Raw genomic sequence first — 20,019 nt, 5'->3', positions numbered from 1 at the left:
ACCTGGGATGGGAACAGGCCAGAGGAGGAAGCCTACAGCAGCTGGGGCCTCCTAGGACCGAGCACCTTCTTGAAACCTCAAGGGAAGGCAGGGAATGCCCAGCCAGGGAGGCCATTGGCGCATATTCCCTTATAGGGCTGCCAACCTCCAGGTGGCACCTGGAGATCTTCTGCTACTACAGTTGATCTCCAGATGACCAAGATCAGTTCTTCTGCAGAAAATAGCTAATTTGGAGAGTGGCCTCTGCTATTATACCCTGCTGAGGTCCATCCCGTCCCCAAGCCCCCACCTTCCCCAGACTTCACCCCCAAACCTAACCCAGAGCTGACAACCGTATCCCATGAGCCTCCCCCTGTAGAGAGGGCACTGGGGAAAGTCCAGGGTCAGTCTACCACCAGACAAACCTTTATTAGGTGAGCCCAGAGAAGGCCAGGGAGGAAGGGCCAGAACTATCCCATGTCAGTCAGGGCCAGGGGCCTGCATCTCTTCAAGACTGCCTCTCCCCATACGAGCCCCGTAGAACACTGGGTTCTACAAACCAACACCTAGTAGTTCCTGGTCCTAGGGATGTCTGCCTTGCCTGGTGGAATGAGCTACCTTATGCGATCAGGGCCCTGTGGGTCCTGTTGTAATTCTGCAGGGCCTGCAGTCAACAGCAGCTGGGGCCTCCTAGGACCTGTACAGGCAGACCTCAAGGGAAGGCAGGGCAGGAGAAGGGAATGCCCAGCCAGGGAGGCCATTGGCGCATATTCCCTTATAGGGCTGCCAACCTCCAGGTGGCACGCCTTTAGTGGAGGCAGCGGGCATCCATTTGATCTGGCCTCCCCACCAGTGACTGCAGCGCAGTCCCTAGAAGCCGGATGGGACCACAATATTATCCGTTGAGGCACGTTATTGTTTCTGTCTGTGGTTATCTTATTGATTTTAAATGGGTTGCTATAATGTGTTTTATCTGTAAATCTACATTAGCTGCAGATCTTAATTGTGAACTATGCATTGTTTTAATTGCAAATCTGCATTATTGTAGACCTGTATGTTGGTACCTGCCCTGAGCCTACATTGTGGGGAGGGCGGGATATAAGTCTACCGAAATAAATAAGTAAGTAGAGAGGGTCTAAGCTTGTTGCCAACCCCCCTCCTTTCTGAGTTTGGAGACCTTTCCTGAGGCACAGCCAAAAGAAAGGTGGCCCTGGAAAGTGTGACGGCCCTGGACCCCACCCTGGGCAAGGAAAAGCCCAACAATGAATTATTGGTTTTAGATGATTGTCTGACTACCTTTCAACCATATCTCCAATTTTTAAAAAATGTAAAATGAACTTTGCCTGCTATTGTCTTAATGAAATCAAGCTCCTTGCCACCTACGGCTCCCGAGGATGATGGCTAGCCAATAATTAAGATTAATCCATTCCAGGACTTAGTAGCACATGACCACATCCTAATCATGCCTAATCCCATATTGTTTCTCCTAGCCATGGAAAAAAACCACAGTCTGAGCTTGGCTTTCAGATTCAGCAGTTAGGAATGTGCTCTAGACGCAAACACCTCCAGCCCTGTCTAGGGTGCCAGGTGTTTAGCGAGAGAGCGATTATGATACTACCTTTTGTTAAGCTTTCCTATGATTGCTGTCTTTGTGCTTGAGGAGAAAGGCACCCACACAGGCTAGTTCTCCACACAGCCCTGGGCTATCTTTACTTCCATAGCTTGCATGAAAGAAAGTACAACACACACACACATATACACACATGCACACACACTAACTCCACTTTTGTTAGGAAACAATACTGTACATTGCCTATGTGAGTCATGGATTAATTATGCCAAGGTCTTGGAATAGAGAGCAGTGTTTCATGACATTGCACAGTGAAATGCATTCCTCTTAAATTAAATATACTTTAAGGGAACACCCGCTTATACCAGATCCTGCCCCCTCACCAAATTATTTCTCTCTTCCATTGCCCAGAATGCTGAGGGAGGAGGGGAACAGAATAGAGACTTTGCTACCAATAGGGATATAGGGTCATAGCCAGACTAATAGCAGAGCAGGGCTTAATTTGAGCAGAAGCTAAACTCCAGAGTGTGTGTTGAACATCTACACTGATCCTTAAAACATACAAAGTCCTAAGAAAGCCTTTGAGCATATGCAGAGAGTATTTTCATTCTTTCCAAGTAACTACATCCTTCCCCAGCCAACCTGGGATTAAGGAACAGGATTTTTAATTAAAGCAGCAAGGATAGTTTCTAAACAGGCTTAAATGCTATTTTAAACGAAGAAGAAAAGAACCATCACTGTAGTGGGCATAATGATGGGATGAATGCAGAAGCATTCATTAGCCAATTAAAATGGGTTATAAGTACTAGGTATTTGACTTCAAGTGTACTCATGGACCTGTACTTTTGATAATGGGAAAGTGAATTGCAGACCCACAATTCTTTCTATATTAAGAAAGATACCACGATTGCTTAGTTATCAAGCGGGAAGCTGCAGTTTTACCAAAATGTTTCTACTTTTGTTGAGCTAAACAACAGGGTCTAAGATCCGTCAATTGCATCAACAATCCCAGCCGGCTGAAATAAACAATCTGACCCAGGGCACATCCTTCCCTGTACAATGACCACCAATTGAAAGATTCAGCGGCTGACTCATGTCCTGTCCCATGCATGCACAGATAGGTCGTGAGAAAACCATGCAGAAGTTAACCACATAAGAGCTTCTGCACAAAGCAGACTGCAATTTGGAACCCATCAAACATAAGGTTTTAATATCTGAAAAGTGGTCAAGTCTCTCATGAGTTCTTGAGTACTACTAATTATCTCAGATCACCAGCTTTCTTTGAATGTTTAAGTCAATTATACTTTTTCGGAACACATCCCGGACTTACAATACCACCCCCTCGAGTTCTAATTTGTTTACTCTTCTTTGTGAAACTATGCATCCATGAAAGAATAGTTGTGATTCAAGCAACAACTTTTGAAATTCATTTAGTTCCATTGAGATCAAATAAGTGCATAGTATGAGAAGTGAGGCTACCGTGTAAACACGTTCAGCAAGTGCCAGGAGATTTTGGGAGCGACGCCTGGGGAGGACAAGTTTGGGGGTCAATTTGATTTGATGTAACTTCCGGTTACATGGAGCTGCGGTGGCTCAAGTGGTTAAGATGCTGAACTGCAGGCTGTGGAAGGTCAGTAGTTCAGCAGTTCAAGACCCGGGTGCCGCAAGACGGGGTGAGCTCCTGTCTCTAGTTCCAGCTCCTGCCAACCTAGCAGTTCGAAAGCAAGAAATTGCAAGTAGATACATAGGTACCACTTCGGTGGGAAGGTAACAGCGTTCCGTGCGCCTTGGTGTTTAGTCATGCCGGCCACATGACCACGGAAACGTCTTCGGACAGCGCTGGCTCTTCGGCTTTGAAACGGAGATGAGCACCGCAACCCTAGAGTCGGATTCGACTGGCTTTCGAGCAAGGGAACCTTTACCTTTACCTTTAACTTCCGGTTATTATCCTAGGCTGTCCCCTAGTCGTAATGGTTGTTAGCATAAAGACTAGAGGAAATTGCCAGATCATCACTATATGGAGGCCATTTTTTCTCCCGCTCCTCCATTTCTTGGGTGTGGGGAATCTGGGCTCATAATTCCCTTCCCTGAGGGGGTAAATGAAAGGCCCACATGTACACTGGAGGCCTATGCAGCAGCATCACTGAATGCCTCCTCCGAGCCACAAGTAAAAAAATCAGAACACAAAACAGCACTTCAGACAAGGCAACTTTATTTATACTGGTAAATTCATGATGTTTATATTATTTATATAGGTATATTTATGATATTTAAGTTGTAGATTGTTCTTGGGGGGGGATTATGGCCATTAAGAATCACTGACCTGTTGCTTTAACCTGCAGCTTTTGTTAGCTTGGACTTTAAGATTGTAGATAAACTTTTTAAATAACATAACTATTCAAGAGGGACTTTTCAATGAACCACTCCAAACTGAAGCGGAGGAAGAAAAGAGAAAACATGAATGCTAAAACAGCTTTTGACTCACAGGCAAATACATTTATCATTTGATCTGCAGAAGCAGGTAGAAGTCAGCTTTGGTGTGCAGAGAACAATTTAGCTGACTTGTTTTTGGGTGCTTATGTGCACACCCTGAATATGTTTAGCATTGAAAGTGCCCTGAGCCAAACATTTGGGACACAGTCTCTGCTGGGGGTATGTGAGAGTCGCACAAAGGAAACAGAACAGACAACGTTTCGAAAGTGCCTTTAGGCAACATATCTTTTTTCCCTCCCCCTGAACCTGAACCAACATGTTTCTGAGCAAAACAGAACAGAACCCAAGCCATAGAAATGCATGTAATACATCTGCAAATATACATCATTCTCTCCAATCTACTTTCTTGGAGAAGGAGGAATATTTATTTTCATCTATAGTACATCTCATCCAAAATCCACGGAATTGTACAGACTTTACACACACAAACACACACACACACTAACCCACAAAGATTTGCAGGAGATATGTCATTTCCCCTCTCCCACTATTTCCTCTTTCTCTTCCCTGAAAGCACCCATAGCCTCACCCCTTTTCCTGAGTCCTCTTCTCCTTCCCACCCAACATCTAACCTACCTTTATCTGCCCCTGTGTCTTCAGTCCCCCCACCGCCGCAGCCTCTACCTAGGAAAACTATAGAGCCCAGTTATGTGGTGGTGCCAGCCACTGGTCCAGGCCTGCTTGCATGGTAGGGAACCCTCAAGAACTTGTGGGGTGCACATCACTTTCCCTCTATGCTCCTCCCCACATTGTTTCCCCTTTCCTTTCTCCTGGCAACCCCCTGTAATCTTCTTCCCTTTCCTGGCCTCATTTTCTTCTTCTCAGCTATTCACCAGCCTATTTTTTAATCTGTCTCCCATCTCGAGCTATATTTATTATTTACTTTCTTCATTTATAACACACCTTTCTCCACAGTGAGGACCAAAGCAGCTTACATTATTCTCCTCTCCTCCTTTATGCCCTCAGAACAACCCTGTGAGGTAGGTTAGGCTGAAAATATGTGACTCACTCAACATAGGGTTGCCAGCCCCCAGGTGAAAGCAGGGGATCCCCTGATTTTGTAGGCTCCCGCCTGCTGCCAGCAGGGGAGAAGCCCCACCTCAACACCCACAACCCAGTGTGATGTCCCCAATGTGATGATGTCATGTCGGGGATGTTGCAAGCAGCGACATTGCCCCCTCACTCTCAGAAAGCTCTCCCCCCAATGGTGACAGCATAAGACCTGGCAACCCTAGCTCCATACCACCCAGTGAGCTTCCATAGAAGACTGAAGGTTTGAAACAGGGCCTCCCAGAGCCTACTCTGAAGATCTAGCTGCTATACCACACTGGCATTCATGGGGTGGCTGCTGTAGCAAACAGCCAGGCCTAGGTGAGTCACACAAGTCAAGTGATATCAAATCACCCAGTGCTTGTTGCCAGACCGGGCCCCCATGAGTCCTCCCTCAAAGGCCAAAACAGCCCTGGAAATGGCCCTGCCCCCTGCCTTTTACTGACAAACCAAGCTTAGAATGCTGTGCTTGCCCAGCAACAGCACCGAGGGGATTCCATTTCTTTAAGCTACTGGTGCTCAGCGCCATGCTTCCATTAGGCCAACTAGGTGGCCGGCTAGGGCACAGACCTCAGAAGGGCGCGGAACTGACAAATCAGCATTAGGGTGGCTGCTGTGAAGCCAAGGAAGAGATGCAGCAAGGCAGGGCGCTCGCCTCCTCCTTGGCAAGCGGCCAGCTCTCGGGAGTGCCAGCAGCAGCAGCCTGGGCCTCTGTGAGGGCGGAGAGCGCCAGGGAAAGGCTGGGAAGGGATTCTGTATCCGTCTTCGGACTCCTCGATGCGATGTGACCACCGTCGCTGGTGGTTGGTGGGATGGGGTAGAAGCAAACACCAGGCACCTTTGTCCGCCACGGCTGGGCTGAGTGGAGCAGCAGCTTCTGCTTGGTGGATGTGTATGAATGAGTTCTGCACCAGGTCCAGGGGCTTGATCTTCCAGATAAGCAAAACACCCCTGCATGGCAGGGAAGGTGAGCATTGAGGCAGTACCTCGGAGGGCGCCTACAAGACCCAGAGAGCCCTGGATGACTGCAAGATGGTGGGTAACCAGCACCTGCACTTCTAGTCCCCCCCTTTCTTCCTCCCTCCCTCTTTTTTGCATTTTTGCTGTTTGCAGTAGGGGCCACTCCTCTTTTTTTTTCTTTCGCTTCCCCATTGCCTTGTCTATTCCGATCATGTGCAATTGCAGTTTTTAAAACTGCAGTCTGTATTTTGAGTTGACACCCTTTTGTGCTTTAGTCTCCAATGGCTTGAAGACAGGCGGTGTACAACTGAGAAAGGGGGAACAAGGAGAAGTAGGCTCTTGGAAGTGCTAGGATCTTGCTATTTTGGGACTGTGGTTGCAACGAAAATGCAGAATAGGCCCAAATAGATTACTCTGGGACTGGAATGACAGCCCCCAGAGTGGAATGACGGCCTTGGGGGTAGCAGATGTGTTCTGGGACTGGAATGACAGGCCCCAGAATAAAATGAAAGCCCCTGGGAGTAGCAGATGTGTTCTGGGACTGGAATGACAGCCCCAGGGGGTAGCGGATGTGTTCTGGGACAGGAATGACAGGCCCCAGAGTAGAATGACAGCCCCTGGGAGTAACACGTGTTCTGGGACTGGAATGGCAGCTGTTGGGAGTAGCAGATGTGTTCTGGGACTGGAAGGACAGAACCCAAAGTGGAACGACAGCTGTTGGGAGCAGTGTTCCCTCTAAGCTGAGTTAGCTCACAGTTTTTTAGCCTCCAGCTCACACATTTTTGGCTAAGCTCAGGAAGGATGGCTCCAGAGCAAACTAATTTATGCAGCAGCCAAATTGCTCGCTCACAACTTCTATGCCAGTAGGTCACAAAGTAGAATTTTTGCTCACAAGACTCCATATCTCAGGGAGCATTGGTTAGGAGTAGCAGGTGTGCTCTGGGACTGGAAGGACAAAACCCAAAGTGGAATGATAGCTGTTGGGAGTAGCAGGTGTGCTCTGGGACTGGAATGACAGGCCCCAGAGTGGAATGACAGCCCCTGGGAGTAGCAGATGTGTCCTGGGATAGGAATAACAGCCCCCAAAGTGGAATGACAGATCCTGGGAGCAACAAATGTGTTCTGGGACTCAAATGATAGGCCCCAGAATAGAATGAGAGCCCCAGGGAGTAGTAGAAGTCTCCTGGGACTGGAATGATAGGCTCCAGAGTGGAATGACAGCCCCTGGGGGTAGGAGATATGTTGTAGGACTGGAATGACAGTCCTCTGAGTGGAATGACAGCCCCTGTGTCAGGACCCACAGCCAAACAACCAAGTACATGCTTCCAGGAAGGTTTTACTTTTATTGAAAAGCTATAGATGCATTAACATGAACACTGTTAGGAATGGCGGGTCATCTATGCGCATAATAGGTTATAGGGCATTTGTATACACACACACCCTCGCGGAGTACCCAATTACAGGGGTTCCTGCCCGCAGGCAGTGGGCTGAGAACTAACGGCTTCAAAAGCAAAACAGGTAAGAAGCTTCCTCCAGTGGCCTTGAGAAATATGCGTTGCAGCGAAGCGGCAATTAAGCGCAAGGGAAAGAATGCACATGAAAGGGAAACACACACCACACTATTGGCAGCTTTCAAAGTGTATGCCACAGGTTTTTAGAAAGGTCTATCTTGTTCATTTGCAGCTTCTATCACCAGATTTAAGTATCCTCATATTTGGCCAACTTGGCTATTAGATTATACAAATGGGGATCCACAATTGTTCTGAGCGGTGCCCTCTTAAGAGAGGAGGCAGCTCTGTAATAGCCTTCTGTGAAGGGAAAGAAGTGACAGTTGGAGCTCACCTTTCCCTTTCCCCCTTTGTTTCCCCCTTTTTCTTTTTCTTTATTGAACACTGGAAAGAGAGCCTCTAGCCTTGCTCAGTTCCTTTGTGCATAGTCAGTCAGCTGACTGAAGTTGGCTTTAAAGAGGGGTTTGCCTGGGAATTATGATCACTTTGTTTATGTGAGGTGAAATTCCAAAGATTGCCTTTCTGGGTACTGCAGCTCTTGAGGTGCTACAGGTGTCCTGTACGACTCTCCTTCTGAGTGCCCTTGCCACAAGCAGCTGTTTAAATGGCCATTGGCTTATCAGTGGATCAGCATCAGGCACCTTTGCTTGTTCAGTCTCTTGCCTTGCTGTGGAGAATTGTGTGGTTGCAGGGCTCCAGTCTTCTTCAGCCTGAGTCCACATTCACCCACAGCACCACAGCTGTCTTTGGCAGTTTGTCAGGGTTGCTAAGGGGCATTTTAAATGGTGGTGTGCAGTGTTCCCTCTAAGCTGAGTTAGTGTGAGCTAGCTCACCGTTTTTTAGCCTCTGGCTCACACATTTTTGTCTTAGCTCAGGAAGGATGGCTCCACAGCGAACTAATTTATGCAGCATCCAAATTGTTCACTCACAACTTAAATGCCAGTAGCTCACAAAGTAGAATCTTTGCTCACAAGACACCACAGTTTAGAGGGAACATTGGTGGTGTGTGCAAATCCTGCCTCCTGTCCACCTGCCCCCTACCTCTCAGTCACTGTGTCCACCTATCCATTAACGACACCTCAGTTGTCCTTTTATAACTTCCCCCTGACTTCTAGTCAGTCAGAAGAGAGAAGCAGTGGGAAGAAGCAGTGCCCAAGCTGGTAGTGGGGGAGAAGCCGGTGGTGAGGTTTTAAAGGACAACGGAGCCCACAGCTACAGAGACTGGGGTGAGAATGATCCTTCTGTCCCACTTGCAGGGCTTTGCAGTTGCAGTTTCAGACTCAAATGTCCTTTTAAAACTTCCCCCTGCTATTTAGCCATTCATACTGCAGGAAAAACAGCATTGGAGATGGGCGAGTGGCAGTGAGGAATCCTCCCCAGTTCCAGCTCCAGTTCTGCTGTTGTTTCCTCCCCTCTTCCCCCAACCCATTATTTCTCTATGTCTCTTTCTTTGTGTGTCTCTAACTCTCAGCCTGTCAGTCTTTCTTGAACTGGTGGAGGGGAAGAAGCAGTTAGAAGCCTCCCTCCCAATAAAGTTTTAAGAGGACAGTGGAGCCCACAGCAAAAGAGGTAGAAGTGAGAAGCTCAGATATCCTTTTAAAACGTCCCCCTGCTATTTAGGCATTTATACTGCAGGAGGGATCCCCAATCCCAGCTCCAGTTCTGCTTTTGCTTCCTCCCCTCTTCCCCCACTCATTATCTTTCTCTATCTGTCTGCCTGTATCTGGCCATCAGCCAGTCAGTCTCTCACTGTCAATGCGAAGGGGCCTGGAGTAGATTCCTGCAGTCATTTCAAAAGGTATTGGGGGAATTCAACCCTCCCCAAGTTTAAAAAAAACTTTTTGGATTTTTCTGCAGACAATGGAGTCCCCTGAGTCTGCAAAAAAAAACTTATTGGAGGAGAGTGTGCCCTCTGTTTGCAGAAATAAATATCTGCAGGAAGAGGGAATTGTTGAGAATTAGATATATAAAAAGTGAAGACCTGTGATACTCGCAGTAGGGGGGAATCCCTTTTCCCATCACTGCCAATTCCCCATACCCAGTTTTCTCCTTATGGCTCATGGGGTGAGGGCTGGGAGACTCATGGGGGGCAATTCCATCCCCCCCCCATCGCCAGGCTTGGTGCAGCTTCAGGCCACACCACCTACTCTTGGCCCAGTACTGTCTGCTGTGGCAGCTGGCACTGCAGCAGCTGCCAGTGTCCTCCACTGCTGTGGCTGTCAGAGTTCTCTTCCACTGCTGCTGGGCCTGGAGCAGCTGCTAGCATCCTATACTGTTGTGGCCAGGCTGAAGCAGATGCTGGTATCCTCAGCCACTGCAGGCCTGGAGAGACTGCAGGCATTCACCATTGGGTTGGTCTGGAGCAGCCTCATTTTGCTCTAGTAAGAGCACAGACAACACAAAGGTATTGGAGGAGAATTTAACCCCCCCTATATTTGATATTTGATTTCAGATTTTTCTGCAAACCTGGGGGTGTCCTCCAAGATTGAAGAAAAATCTATTTCGCATCAGTGTGGCCCTGATCTGGGGATTTAAGCATCCACAGATGGAGGCCACACATCACTAATAGTATATAGATATACAAATGGGAACCTGCAAGAACATGTGGGGAGGGGGGCATCTCATTTCCCCCTCCTCCACTATTTCCTTTCCCTTCCCTGGCAACCTCCACAGCCTCTCTCCTTTTCCTGCTTCCTTCTCTCCTTCCCACCCCAAAGACAACCTACCTTTATCTGTGCCCCTGCCTTCAGCTCCTGCCTCTCAGCCTCTGCCTAGGGAAAGGCAGGAGCCCCTCCTTCCCCCTGTGTTGCATCCTCCTTTTGGTTCAGCTTCTGTGAGTCTGGCAGAATGCAAGCACTGGTGAAAGGGAGAGAACAGGTGGGGGCTGACTTAGGCTGAAAGCCTACTACCATGATAAATAGACTTTATGTCATTTCAGTAACAAAACTGATTTTTTTTCTCCCCTAACCCAAGAGATTCTATTGGTTGGGGTGATCCAAGTTTGCCCTGGGTTCAGAACAATGCTGCTTGGACCCTAGAGCTTTCACACTATCCAGAATGCTGTAGTTCAGTAAGAAATTTTTTATCTGAGGATTTGGGGGTAGTAGTATTGTGCAGAGATTCTTTTTGGAGGGTTGGGTGCTGTGCGGTGCTCAGGGGTATGTTGTGAGCCGGGAGCAGGATAGAAAAGGAGGTGGTGCAGAATGGAAGGGGGAAAAAACTGGCATGCTTTTGTGTGTAGACATAGGTTTTCCTCTAGGTATACCCATAGATCTGGGTTGGAAAATACCTGGAGGCTTTGGGGGTGGATCCGGAAGAGGGCCAGGTTTGGGGAGGGGCCTCAGCATGGTACAATGCTACAGAGTCCACCCTTCAAAGCAGCCATTTTCTCCAGGGGAGCTGATCTCTGTCAGCTGGAGATCAGTTGTAAAAGCAGGAGATCTCCAGGCCCCACCTGGAGGCTGGCAACCCTAGCCATTATATCTATACACTGAAAAACAAATGGAATGACCAGTTGTGGTTGGCTCTTATTCTTACAAATCAGGGTTTTAAACCAGGATTAAACTATAGTTTAGAGTCAGTTTGGTGTAGTGGTTAAGAGTGCAGACTCTAATCTGGGAGAACCGGGTTTGATTCCTCACTCCTCCACTTGCAGCTGCTGGATGACCTTGGGCAAGCCATAGTTCTGACAAGAGCTGTCCTTGAAAGGGCAGTTCTGGAAAGAGCTCTCTCAGCCCCACCTACCTCACAGGATGTCTGTTGTGGGGAGGGGAAGGGAAAGGAGTTTGTAAGCTGCTCTACGACTCCGAGTGAAGGGTGGGGTATAAATCCAATCTCTTCTTCTTCTTCTTCTTCTTTATGGACAAAAGGGTAAAAACCACAGTTGGATCTTGCAATGAATTCCCATTCGTTCTTAAGCAGAAAGTTTTCTATCTCTGCCATGTATTAGGGAAGGAAGCATGCAAGGACTGACTTGTTCCCATAGGAAATGAATAGAAGTTTGTCTGTGATTCCTGAATGCAGCTTCTATCATTTCAGTAGAGAGGAGTACATAGGATAGCTCTCATGGACCAGCATCCAACCCCCATTCTTACTGGCAGAGAGTGCCAGGTGATCCCAGGTATTTATAAATCCATGGGCCCATTTCCAGCCAATATTTTGGGGGCTCACCTGTAGTGAAGTGGCGCCAGGAAAAATGATTCTTCTCCCAGAAAAGGTTGCCGGAAGCCTGGGGTAGAATTTGGGGACAGAGGTCAACAGAGATGTGATGTCATGGAGCTCACCCTCTGAAGCTGACATTTCCTTCAAGGGAACTGATTTATATAGTCTGAAGATACCGTGATTTGGAAAGAATACCAGGTGCCAGCTGGAGGTTGGTAACCTGTACACACTTCTGTGGGGAGCCAGCATAGTGTAGTGGTTAAGAACAGCAGACTCAGAACCGGGTTTGATTCCTCACTCCTCCCCATTAAGTCAGCTGGGTGATCTTGGGTCAATCACAGTTCTCTCAGAACTCTCTCAGGCCTACCTGCCTCACAAGATGCCTGTTGTGGGGAGAGGAAGGGAAGACAATTGTAAGCTGCTTTGAGACTCCTTAGGATAGAGAAAAGTGGGGTATAAAAACTTGTTCTTCTCCTCCTCCTCCTCTCCCCACTTCTCCAATCACCCTGCTGCCTGCTTCTGTTTGTGGAGCTCTCCCGGGAGGCAGCTGTTGGAAGTACAGATGGCTCAGGTCTTCTGGGTGGCAGCGGCGGCAGCAACAGTCACAAGGAGGCTGCTGTTAAAGGCCCGCGCCCCACTCCTCTAATGATCTGGGTGGCTGCTCCTGCTTCAGAACTCAGGTACCCAAGTCCGACAGGATGCAAAATACACCAAGAAAAATGTTCTTCCTGTCTTCTTCCAGCCATTCTCAGGAAGGAAGTGGATGAAGAGCAAGGTAACAGCTTCCCACCCCACCCTCTTCACCCACAGTGGATGCATAATAGTGCATCTCATCTCATGAAAAGGTGGAAGTGGTGTGGCCCATATGGTACTAGACTGTGGAATACTGCAAAGGTGGAGAAGGCATCAGACAGTCAGAAGGGAGCAGGTAACAAGGGATACATACGAGCTAAGAAACAGAAGAAAGTTCGAGTCCAGTGGCACCTTTAAGACCAACCAAGTTTCATTCAAGGTGTGAGCTTTTTTGTGCACGCACACTTCATCAGATGATGAAATGGAATTACATATCATAGTTGTATATATAGGGGTGTAAGAGATAGCAAACAATATGAGATCCTTTCATATGCTTATTTTTTTAAGCAAGATATGCACATACTGTTCTTATTTAGAGAAGGAGCACCCACCCCCCTCCATAACCTTTGGATTGTAGCAAGTACAAACCTCTTCCCTCCAGGTTGCTAGAGACCTATAATTCACACCTCAGTGGGAGATCGCTGATTAAACGCTGTTCTCCCACTCCTTAGAACCTCCACGTATTTTGTGTAAAGTGAGTTGTTCATAAGTGATGATTTAAAAAGGAAAACAGGGGTCGGGGAAAGGCAAGCTTGTGCACATTCTCCCTAGTTTTCGCAGCCATTTCACACCAATTCAGAACGTTATATATTTCCCCTCAAAAACTGATGCACTTTTGTCAGGCTTTTGGGGTAGTGGGAAACATTCTCCAGCAAAGATAAAGCACCCGGGAGCCTCCCATTCTCTCTCTCTCTCTGTGTCCATGGCAGTTGTTCAGCTGTCATCCTTTGGCTGCCGACTGAGGGCTACGGTTCCTAAAAGGAAGGCAAACCGGAGAATACACATCTTGTAACTTATTTCTTAAAAGCCTACTGATTACGCATGCCAGGTAGGAGAAATTATACTCAAAGAGCAAACATTTGCTCAATAAGGTGGCAAAGTACTTCACAGGAGGGAGGAGAATGAAGATTATGCCATCCTCATTCAAACCGTGCATTAAGCTATGTGACTATATCTTCACTCATTTAGGTTCCTTTCTCCTTTTACTGTACCAAAGTATGATCAAATTTAGGTAAAATCTCTAGGGTGGTTCCACCGGAGGATTCTCTCTCTCCCCTGTTCACACAAAAGCATTTGCTTCCAAGTGCACGTTTCTACCATCAACTGCATATTCAGATTCATGGAGCACATTTACATGCCAGAATGCATTCAAGTTGTTCCCAAAGGGGTGTTGGTGTCTTCCAGTGTGTGTGTGGGGGGGGACTATCAGCCAATCATGTTGTCAGATGCAAAAGGAAGCCTCTCAGAAGGCTCATGTGATTGACGGGTGTATGAAAGTAGTACGCTCAACATCTTCATTTGCAATCCGCACAAGAACAGTGGCAGTCCCTGTTCTGATCACTGATGTGGCTCAAAGAGTGGGGGCAGTGCCAACTCTTGAAATAGTTTACCTCCCTTTCCTTGTGTAATGCTCCCCACAGCTGGGAGGAAAAAATATTCTGCCACCACATAGGAATCCTTCCAGAAACAGGAACATGCTTAATGGTTGCACTGTCCTGAAACCTCAAAATGTTAGTCCAGAAGTGACATTCTGAGGTCTGATTTAAAATGTGATGCTGAGCACATAGCCCCCCCCCCGACATACACTTTCCAATGCAGTATTCCAGGTGGACAGTATTTCATTTAAATCAGGTCACCTCATCTATGCATGCAACCTGGGTGCTATGCTGCCATGCTAATGCTGCACTTGTATGGGCCAAAGATGCTGGCTTTTGCCACTGTTTAAAATACAGCCAACTGAGCAATTTATGCAGTTCTCAGGGTAGATAAATAGGGTGGCTACCTCGGCTGCAAGACACAGCCTCCCACCCAGAAGAGCATCAAACTGTATGTCTGCATTTTCTTCTGCATGCAGCTGGAGAATTAAGCTCTTAACTCCTTACATTCATCTTTACTTTCACAATTAGCATCCAGTACAAAATTGGTCTCTCCTACCACAAAAGCATTCCAAGTTCCCTCACCCACTTTCAGATCATTAAGTACCAAATAAAAGGAAGCAAATTTGTTTCAGCCTGGCTTTTTCTTTTTCCAAGAGAGTTTGAATTTCTAAGCAGTAATGAACCAGATGTGCTCCCTGCATAACATTACGCAGCAGGGATATTTTTTTTTTTGCTTTTACATGTAATAGGAAGGAATAAAACACGTCCATTTAGATGCTTAATTCCATGTTTCATTTTGTTGAACAAGATACGAATGACTATTTCCCCCCCTTTAGTGTTTTTTCCGTAAGAATCTGCAGTTGATTACAGCATACATGCCAAGTGAACCCAATTCTATGGCTGACTACTGCATGCCCCAATTAGTTTGGGTTATTCATCATTTGAAGTAATGTGGTGTAGCATGCTGCTCATGGTCAAATTATGTAAATACGATGTGGATCCAGAACAATTTGTCAAATAGGGGGGTGGGGAAGAAAGAAGGGGGTGGGGAACATGAACAAACAAGATTCCTAAGAACGAGCAATTAGAGGGGGGGGGAGAGAAAGCACAACTCTTTAATTAGTTTTGTTCTAATGCAAAGAAAATGGTATAATAAACATCTGACTTCTGTCCCTGTGACAGCTGTCATGTGGGTAAGCTAATTCCTCCGCACACGTACCAAGGAGCCCATATCACCTTTTAGACCAGTACTTGTATCAGTGAAGATAAGAAGCAGTCATCCTCAGCTAATTCTTAGAGTGCTAAAAAACTATGGGTATTATCAGGTCAGTCATCCTAATGTTACTATGAATGGAAGGTAACTGGGAAATAGTCTTTCCAATAGTCCAAAAAAGGATGTAATATTTCTGCAGCTCAATCTTATGCTAAAGTGAGATTATGGGTCTATGAAGAACAATTTCATGGGGTTCAGTAGTCTGTTTAAAATCGTTTTAAGCTGTGTGTGTGTACAGTTCAGCATCCATTGAGACATGGGGCTGGATCCAGCACAAACTTTCTGCTAATGGAAAGAGGGTGATTTTTGTTGATTTCTCCCTCTGGCTGAAGACCTCATACTCCCCCTTATGCAGTCCCTGGGAGTCCCTTCCTCTTCAGGAGCAACATTAGGGGAGTATTTTAGGCTGCTGAGGGAGGGTGGGTTGAGAAAGTCCCACTCTGCTGATGGACATCCCTACCATCAGCAGAGGTCTCCTGTTGGACTCAAGCCTAAGATCTGGAACAGGTGACATAAAGCACCCTTTATATGCAATGCCAGGCTGTATGGAACACTGCACAGGTACTAAGTGCTTTTCCTGCATTCAGTCTTTTTAAAATAAAGCCTTAAGTCAACAGAACTGCAATGTGTAGCCATGACATGGCACAGCTTGGTGGTGCATCATGCCCCGCCCCTCAGGTTGATGTTGCATTTTAGAAATCACATACTATAAAGGGGGATCTCCCCCCAATCATACCCTTTAGGCTCCTTCTGCAGCTCCAATACAATTGCCTTCCAAAAGCATTGTCTATGGAATCCCATCCTTTTCCTCAAGCAAGTTCACAGATTAAAATTTAACTTGTAACCATTCTTTGTCCATTAACCCAAGGCAAGAGGCTCAAAGCCCCTTCGCTTTTAGTCCCAGTCTAAATGGGCTATCTGCATGCTTGATTTATTAGGTTTGAAGAAACACAGAGCCGTAGAAATGGTTTTGCTTTTAGACTAGAGTTGTTTGGGGCAGAACTAAGTCACTTCTGTGTTGTATAAATATTGCTTAGTAAATTAAAACTCAGTGATAGATTTGTTGGTTACCTGCATGTTGGTCCAATTAAGCAGCAGTTGGCTGAGATGCCCAGGCATGCAATGACCATTTAGAACAGTTGGCATAATCAATACCATATTGTCTGAACTCACCTTAAACTCTTCTATATTGATTTTTTTTTGCTGTTTGTTCAATGATAGCTTGATGGAAGACAGATCTTCAAACCTACTTTCCTCATCTATTCTAGCATAAGAAAAACTCTTTGAGTTTAGGAATGAAGCATGGCTTCTTTGCTTGATCCTAAGCATCTGCATTATTAATGAGTCACATAAAACACTGGGTTAGATTCCACCAAGTCCTTCTCCATCAAAGTTTCTCCATAAGAAAAAGATTTTCTCTGTTAGAAAAAGTCATTTCTCATTGAAGGAAGACTTAGCAGAATAGTCATAGGATCCAACACACAGTATTTATTGTATAAAAGTTGCAATAGCATTCTGGATGCTTAGCTTATTTACTTGTTCACAATGGATGGGATATCATGAACTGATCTGTCCAACTATCAGTGCTATTCTAAGCATTACAAGTTACTCAGTCAGATGGACTAATGCTTTGGTGAACACTTCCATGTAGAGTAACAATCCTATTATTTACTGTTGGAATTTCTGGATAAATAACCTTAAAACCTGAGAGAATCTAGCTGTACCTAGCTAATGGTGGTTAAAAGGGAAATCCTATGTCATCCAAGATAGATTGCACAATTTTCTCCCAGCTGACAGCGACAGTTCACGATGTCTTGGCCAAAGCCAGAGCCTCCATATTCTTCATTGCCATAAATGTGTGGAAGACCATCTTAAAGCCCCCACTTGCTGCAAGTAAACCTTCAGAAATGGAATCACATCTATGTGGGAAAAAATGCTAACTTTACTGCATGGCATTCTACAGACATGCCAAATAAAGTGCAAGAACTTTATTCAAAATTCATATTGGCTTGTTTTAATTGTATGTTGAGCACTTAATTTGGGTTTCTGTGGCTCAGAGGTACAGTAAAAAGCCACTGCCCATCCCTTCGTCCCTGCATTGTGATAGGAAGCTGCACCTGCCTTCCTCACACAAACACACACACACACACACAACCGGCAAGGCAAGGTGTGGCAGTGAGGAAAGGCAGGATACAGGGAAGCTGCTGCCCGCCCTCCACACACCCCATGGTGAGGTGAAGCCACTGCCCTGGCTCGACATTCCCCTGCACTGAGAAGAAGCAGAAAGCTGATGCCCATCCTACTCGCCCGTTGGCAAGGCAGCATGGTGGACGAAAGGAGGAAGAAGGGTCCCACCCAGCCCCAAAAGGGAGGGAGGAAGGGAAAGAGCAGGCTCCCTGTAGCCACCCACTGGTGCTGGGGGCATCTCCCTGGGCTGCTGCTTGCCACTGTGGGTGGCAACAAGGCTTGTTGGTGCCCTTCCTTCTCTGGGGCCCTGGCACACACATCAGTATGGTCACAACTACATGTTAACAATGACTGTCTTTTAAAAAAGCAAACCAACGTACCAAATATGCACAAATAGAAAAATAAACTAATATTATATCATCCACTGGCAAAATGTTTATGCAAAAGCCACATTTCTTGGTCAAAGCACACTATATCTCATTTAGCACACTCCTTTCTCTGCCTTCCAGATAACAACTTACCATTCAGGCTTCCTGCTGGCAGTCTGGGTTTCTTTACTGAAACCTCCACACTTCACAAAGTTCTTCAAATTTTACTGTCCAGACCAGTGTGCATCGTTTTCTTCACAAAGATTTCCACAACAAGTGGCATTATTGGTAATGTATTCCCCTCCGCTCCACATTTTCTCTAAAAACTAATTCCCACAGCATCTCTTGAGCTTGCTTCAGTTGATCAAAACTGACCAGAACTCAATGTTGTTGTGAGGCTAACATTCTGAACCCCCAATCCACATTATGCATAGACATGTGAAAGTATCTGTTGGTATGCAGACAGCAGACCTAGAGTGATTTAATAAAGCATGAGCAGCTTGGCACTGGAACCAGCTCCTACAGATATTAATAGAATCTGAGACGGAGAAGATCAGCAGCCAGGGTCATCTCAGTTTCCCTCACAGCCACATGCCAGTCCCACCCGGCCCTATTCGTTTTATACTGTATAACAGGGTTCTGTTTGTTTTAAATGCAGATTAGTAAAACATACTTGACTACTTGTAACAAGTAATTACAAATTGGTCACACACTTTTGTATTAAAGCTGTTTGCTAAGAAAATATTTATTAGGAATGGAAATTTAACAGAGAAAATCAAACACGTAACAGTCACTGGACCTCAGATATAGACATTAAAATATCCCACAGAATCTCTTTAAGGAAATACACAAAACAAAATGCAAAGGGTTTGTTCTTACACTGGATTACACACAAGCCAAAAAACCTCAATCCATCTCCCACAATTTTATAAAGATCACAAGGCATGAAAAACTCCAATTTTTTGTTATTGTTGTACTGCTGTGTAACAAGCCCTTGAAACAAAAAAGATTCCTTTCTCTTAAAAAGTCATTAGAAAATGTATTACATCTAGTAGCACTATTGTATTAATTTATATTTTGATAGACTTTACATAATAAAACCCCATTAACAGAGGTTCCTGTCACACAAGTATTCTACCTCATGGAGAATAGAAAAAAATTCTTTGCAGTAGTCTTTTTTAATATATAAAAACACTAATTTCTGAAAATAAGGTTGACACATTAGTGTCAGCTTCTGTGGATGTAAGCTGATGTCAGCTTTTCTCCCAACTAAAGTTCATTTCAAATAACTTGCATCTCACATGACTAATCAAGTAAACTAATTTTTAAATTCCAAAACAATAAAAAATGACTTGAACAGTGCTTCATACAGGTGTTAATTTAGGAATGGTTTCACTTTTCATAAAATAATTTATATTAAGACCATCATGAAACTACTTGATATTGCAAGAAATCCCTTTCAGTTAATAATTTCCTCTCAATTTGCAACCTTTTTAAGAACAAAATCATCAGTTGTGTTTCACACTGAAGAATCAGTAGCCCACCACCAACTACTCTATGCTTTTCTTCTTTACATTGCATATGTCTTCTTTATATGTCTACTGTGTTGCAAATTCCACTGTGGAAAGGGCTAAGAGTTATCTACCCCCATTGATTCTGAAGTAGGAAAGAAATTGGTGAGCTCAAGGACTTCCCCTTTTCCCCATAACAGAGTTTTTGAGTCTTTAACAGCTGCATGATAGATATTCAATAGATAAAACATTTCCCATGATAGCACTTCTGTGCCAGGAGAATATGTACCCATCGCCATTTTTCCTTGTAACACACAATACTAAAAAACACAGGAGACCTACCACAACAAAAGGTGGTAACCCCTGGCTAAGGGCTTTACAGGTGAGCTGAGCCCACTAAGACCTTAAGAAACAGTAGAAAATAATCTTGTGCATATGCTATAGGTCATCAATAATGACAAACAACCAAACTTCACAACCCTGAAATTGTAGTATTTTTCTTGCATGATGTGAGCTATTGAGAAGTGGTAGTTTGTGGGCCGAATTCAATTACCATGGCTCAATCTGGCCTCTCAGTTGCCAGCCTTCATCTGGCTCTATCCTTTTTGATCCTGTTTCCAGATTAGAGATATGAGAGATAAGAATTCCCCAAGGGGAAAAATTCTCTCTCATATGACCCTTATGCCTCTGTCAGCCAGGAAATTGCTTGGAAAGTTGGGTGATGATGA

This window comes from Gekko japonicus, unplaced genomic scaffold (assembly GCF_001447785.1).
Source record: "Gekko japonicus isolate JY-2015 unplaced genomic scaffold, Gekko_japonicus_V1.1 scaffold593, whole genome shotgun sequence".
Taxonomy (NCBI): domain Eukaryota; kingdom Metazoa; phylum Chordata; class Lepidosauria; order Squamata; family Gekkonidae; genus Gekko; species Gekko japonicus.
The sequence above is the reverse complement of the archived record's forward strand: the minus strand, read 5'-3'. Positions refer to the sequence as shown.